The sequence below is a fragment of the Protopterus annectens genome, chromosome 2.part0, assembly GCF_019279795.1.
Source record: "Protopterus annectens isolate FY-2018-M chromosome 2.part0, PAN1.0, whole genome shotgun sequence".
Lineage (NCBI taxonomy): Eukaryota > Metazoa > Chordata > Ceratodontiformes > Protopteridae > Protopterus > Protopterus annectens.
In genome coordinates, this window is record NC_056728.1 from 868,302,189 (window position 1) to 868,308,188 (window position 6,000).

At 41.7% G+C, this 6,000-nt stretch overlaps 1 protein-coding gene across 2 annotated transcripts in view; it reads left to right on the forward strand.

The window, feature by feature from the left end:
- AMTN (amelotin) overlaps positions 1-6,000 on the forward strand; it is a 110,132-nt gene that overhangs the window by 70,046 nt on the left and 34,086 nt on the right. The window lies entirely within an intron of this gene.

Consider the following 6,000-nt stretch of genomic DNA (forward strand, 5'->3'; position numbering starts at 1 on the left):
GGCTATCCACTTAGACATCTCCAGAGGGATGGCGGGCATTGAAGATCTGAGGATAGACAGAGCGAAACCATATTTCTCAGATGGTGCTGTTGAGATATACGCAGGAGAGGCCAGTGATGGCTTGGATAGCCAAGAGGGCGGTTCTAATAGGGACAATGGAATTGCATTTCCCATCTTCTACACCAGGGATGTAGGTACACTTAAAGACATTTTCTCTAAGCATTGGCATGTTTTATCAGTTGACCCGACCATTAAGAGCCTTACAGGTACTCACCTAGATTCGCTTACCGAACAAAAGAATTTAAAGAGTTTGCTCTGCTACCCAAGGGTCCACAATGATCCACCTGCTTTGTTGGGTCCCTACATGACCACATGCGACAAATGTAATTTTTGCTCATATATAGAAACCGACCCTGTCTTCCAATATCCATATGGTTCGGCATTTACTACATCAGGACGAGGGCAATTGTATGTCCAGAGATGTAGTCTATCTAGCCTGCTGCACAGTTCGTCCAGCCTACTATGTAGGCAAGACCAATAGGACACTGAGGGATAGGATTCGGTGAGCATATATACCACACAAGGAGAGGTACTACACATAATGCACTATCCAAACATACTAATGACAAAGGTCAAGAGCATCGCTTTAAGTTCAGGATCTTGGAACAGATCTCAAGGACATACAGGAGAGGGACATCAACAATTATACAGAGACCAGGGAAATCCATTGATTAAGTTTAGGGCAGACATCACCCCAGGTCTCAATGGAAGGGTTCCCCAAGACTTTGCTGAAATCAAGAAGGTTATTGTCCAAAAGATGTTAAGAGGCTATGAAGAGTTTTTTACTTTGTGGCCAGTAGGGTCTTTTGAACCTTTTATATGCATAGATGCTCTGTTAATGCTTTGATGGTTGTGTTATTATTTCCCATTTGTCACACATACTTTTGATTCATTTATTTTAATAATGGATATGAATATGAATGGTTTTGTCTTGAAATGCCGCCTGTCTTATAATGATGTATAGGCATTTTATATATGACTTTTACTTGATATTTTTAATGAGCTATGTGCCTTTAAATAATGGACAGATTTTGGGCCATTTTGGCTTTTTAAACTGATGTTTATAGATAGTTTAGTTGTATAGGTCTGAAGAAGCTTATGCGAAGCGCCACCTCCTTTTTATTAATAACTGCTTTTACATACTGCCTGCACTTGGATTATTTACATCATTGGCTATTGATTTAGGAGCTACTTGTGATTTAAATGAGACTGCAATCCTCCATTGTTTTGCTCAGCGTGTTTGTTTTAACCATTATCTTTTGAGCTTGTTGTTCCGTTGAGCATTCACTCCACTGGTCCTCTTTATTCATTATTGACACTTAGAGCTTATCTGAACCAGTGGAGGCATGATTGGAGGAGACTCGACTTCTATTGAGCTGCCGTACACTCCATCTAGTACCAAGGAAGTACCGATGACATCATGTCCGTCTTTGGACCGTTTTGCAGACTGCTTGCACACTGGAATGAATCCATTGGCGTTATTCGTAGAGGAGGATGTTGGCTCAGCCCCCACTAGTACCTTGGATTATGATCGTGAAGGGCTAAATCGAGCAGTGGAACGGTTGGAGCAGGATTTGTTTAAACTAAAGTGCATGCAAACCCAGAGACAGCATTTCGAGGTTTGCTTACAGCCGGGCTGGTGCCTAGAGGACTTAGGGTATTGAAGATGCCGACTACTGGCACCCTCTACCCGGAGCTACTGTATGATTGGCAACAGCTTAATATTGAGGTAAGCCTCAAATATTTGAAACTCATGAATGCTTTCTTTCTCCGTTAGAGGAGAAACTTAAAGAAGATGTCAGGAAGGCTAAGAATGAGATACTCAATGTGTTTCCGGTCTCTGTTGTAGACCAAACCTTATCTGTTTTGTTGGACAATGTCTCGGTTTATGAGCGGCGCCTTCTGAATCAGAAAAGGGCCAAGTTGCAGCGGGACTCGACGGATTTCCGATTGGGCAACATCTTCACTTGGCCCAGGCACAATGATTACAACAGCACCAATAATACCAACAGTGCATTCCGCCAGGCCCCCGAACATGTACCCTTCCTCCATCACCACAGGGAATAACAGTGACTCAGGGAACATGGACTGTGCTCCCAACAGAGATGTAATCGATGCAGGCACGGTCGAGTTTCCTGGTTCATGCCTGGACAACGATCACACTGGCTCCAACAGCAACATTGGCCCAGCCATCCTTACAGACCAAGCTGGTCGTGTAGGTACCATTGCCAACGCTGTACCCAACGGAACGGATTCTGTGCTGGAGCCGACAGCTACCAACGACTTGGAAGCCAATGTTGATTCAGTCAGTAGGGCTGAACCTCTAGTCAGCAGGGCTGAACCATCTGTCCCGCTTCTTGAACCAGTCGTCAGGAGGAAAGTTTTTTCCTCCTATGCATCGAATAGAGTTCCTGATGGACGGGATCCTATTTCCCCTTGGATTCCACTTTCCACCACTCTTCCCTTCAGAGGGATGGCAGACACCTTTTCCCATCAGGGTGCCCACTTAACGAGGAGAAGTCGCTTCAGAATGCCAAGGGAGGTACAAGAGGAAACTTCGCCGATCGCCATCCAACCGACAATCAAGAAAATGTGGAGGGGAAGCATTAGGACTCGTGTTCAATTTGTCTAGTCATGTTTTGACTGAACATGAGTCACAAGTCCTCTCTAAGGGTCTCACTTTTATTCCAACCTCAGACAGTAGATACGAAGAGACTTTAAGAGACTTTTAAGCTTTTTGTCAGAAATTTGTCCCTGAAGGTTTTCTTCAATAGCACAGAGATGAAGGCTAACACCACTGTGTTTAGGACACCTAGTACATTCCTCCCTCCGATACACCCTCTGGTTGCGGCATATAGCAAACTGGTAGAAGATGAGATATATAGGTTGAATGGGTCAGAATATGGCAATAGGAGAAGGAAATATAACCTCAGCCTTATACAACGTGGGGCCTTGGACTCCCCTACGCAACAACAGGGAGATTATTATCCCACCGCAGACAAAGGAGGAGGGATTGTAGTTTTAGACATGGACAGATATAATAATGATATGCTACTAATGTTGGCTGATGACAAGTTTTATGTTCCTATTACCAATGATAAGGTGGATAACATCATTGAGAGCATACGCCCACATTATTTGGTCTTTTGACAATGGTGTTATTGACACCTCTTTATATGAGTTTTTAATGTGGTTCATCCCCTATTACCTACCATTCAGGGTCTCCCAAAGATCCATAAGGATTCACTACGTCCACCTCTTAGACCCATAGTTGCAGGCAGAGGGTGGTCTACTGAACCCTTGTCACTTTTTGTCGAGGCACAACTTAGACCATTGGTTGATGCCAATGGGTTCATTCTAAGGATACCAGACAGTTTCTGTTGGATTTTTACCAATATATCAACACTTGTTCTGAATTGAAGACCTCATATGGGTCACCATGGACGTTCAGTCCTTATTTACGGTTATACCCAATGAGGAAGGCAGAGCAATGGTAGGTGCATATCTGAGGAGAACTGACCTTTCTTTGAAGTATGATGTTGATTTGATTCTTATGTTGTTGGCTATTATTTTAGAATCCAATCTTTTCTGTTTCCATGATAAGATCTTTTCAGAAGGATGGCGTAGCTATGGGCACTTCCTGTGCCAATAGCTACGCTAACTTGGTGATGGCAGAGTGGGAACATAGTTTCTTGTTTCAGAATAGTTTGTTTCAGGAGTTAGTACCATTCTATAGGCGTTTTGTGGATGATCTCTTCCTTGTGTGGAGTGGCTCTATAATACAATTAGAGTCCTTTACACAGATCAACATGTCTGTCACCTTTCTGAAGTTTACTATGGATTGGTCGAAGACCACTATTCCTTTTAGATGTCTTTGTTGACAAACTACCCTGTGGGATAGTCAACACGGGTGTTCACCGCAAGACCTGCTATAGGAACACACTGCTGCATCGCTCGAGCATGCATCCTGGCTATGTATACAAGAACATAGTGAAGGGACAATCAATGCGGATGTCTAGATATACACCCCTAGACAGTCATCTGGCATGTGAATTAGAGATCTTAGCAGCAAACTGAGGGAACGTGGTTATGACCACTTAGACATCTCCAGAGGGATGGCGGGCATTGAAGATCTGAGGATAGACAGAGCGAAACCATATTTCAGATGGTGCTGTTGAGATATACGCAGGAGAGGCCAGTGATGGCTTGGATAGCCAAGAGGGTGGTTCTAATAGGGACAATGGAATTGCATTTCCCATCTTCTACACCAGGGATGTAGGTACACTTAAAGACATTTTCTCTAAGCATTGGCATGTTTTATCAGTTGACCCGACCATTAAGAGCCTTACAGGTACTCGACCTAGATTCGTTTACCGGAACAAAAAAAGAATTTAAAGAGTTTGCTCTGCTACCCAAGGGTCCACAATGATCCACCTGCTTTGTTGGGTCCCTACATGACCACATGCGACAAATGTAATTTTTGCTCATATATATGTCTTCCAATATCCATATGGTTCGGGCATTTACTACATCAGGACGAGGGGCAATTGTATGTCCAGAGATGTAGTCTATCTAGCCTGCTGCACAGTCTGTCCAGCCTACTATGTAGGCAAGACCAATAGGACACTGAGGGATAGGATTCGTGAGCATATATACCACACAAGGAGAGGTACTACACATAATGCACTATCCAAACATACTAATGACAAAGGTCAAGAGCATGCTTAAAAGTTGAGGATCTTGGAACAAATCTTAAGCAGATACAGGAGAGGGACATCAACAATTATACAGAGACCAGGGAAATCCATTGGATTATTAAGTTTAGGGCAGACATCACCCCAGGTCTCAATGGAAGGGTTCCCCTGCGACCTTTGCTGAAATCAAGAAGGTTATTGTCCAAAAGATGTTAAGAGGTTATGAAGAGTCTTTTACTTTGTGGCCAGTAGGGTCTTTTTGAACCTTTATATGCATAGATGCTCTGTTAATGCTTTGATAGTTGTGTTATTATTCCCCCCCCCCCCATTTGTCACACATACTTTTGATTCATTTATTTTAATAATGGATATGAATATGAATGGTTTTGTCTTGAAATGCCGTCCTGTCTTATAATGATGTATAGGCATTTTATATATGACTTTTTACTTGATATTTTCAATGAGCTATGTGCCTTTAAATAATGGACAGGATTTTGGCGCCATTTTGGCTTTTTAAACTGATGTTTATAGATAGTTTAGTTGTATAGGTCTGAAGAAGCTTATGCGAAAGCGCTCACCTCCTTTTATTAATAAACCTGCTTTTTACATACTTCGCCTGCACTTGGATTATTTACATCATTGGCTAATGGATTTAGGAGCTACTTGTGATTTAAATGAGACTGCAATCCTCCATTGTTTTGCTCAGCGGTGTTTGTTTTTAACCATTATCTTTGAGCTTGTTGTTCCGTTGAGCATTCACTCCACTGGTCCTCTTTATTCATTATTATTTATAGAATGCAGTACTGTCAGTAAAATGTTATTTACAGCATGCAGTATTGTCCGTAATGTTATTTCTAGAATGCAGCATTGTCAGTAAAATGTTATTTACAGCATGCAGTATTGTCTGTAATGTTATTTATAGACTGCAGTACAGTCAGTTTCGTTATTTGTATAACTCATCACTGTTTGTAATTTATACTGCCAGTAATGTTAATTACAGAATGCATTATTGTCTGTAATGTTATTTGTAGAATGCAGTACTGTCAGATATGTTATCTGTAGAACTCATTGTCTGTAATGTACACTGCCAGTAATGTTATTTACAGAATGTATTACTGTGTGTAATTTGTAGAATGCAATACTGTCAGTAAAATGTTATTTACAGAATGCAGTATTGACTGTAATATTATTTATAGAATGCAGTACTGTCAGTAAAATGTTATTTACAGAATGCAGTATTGTCCAT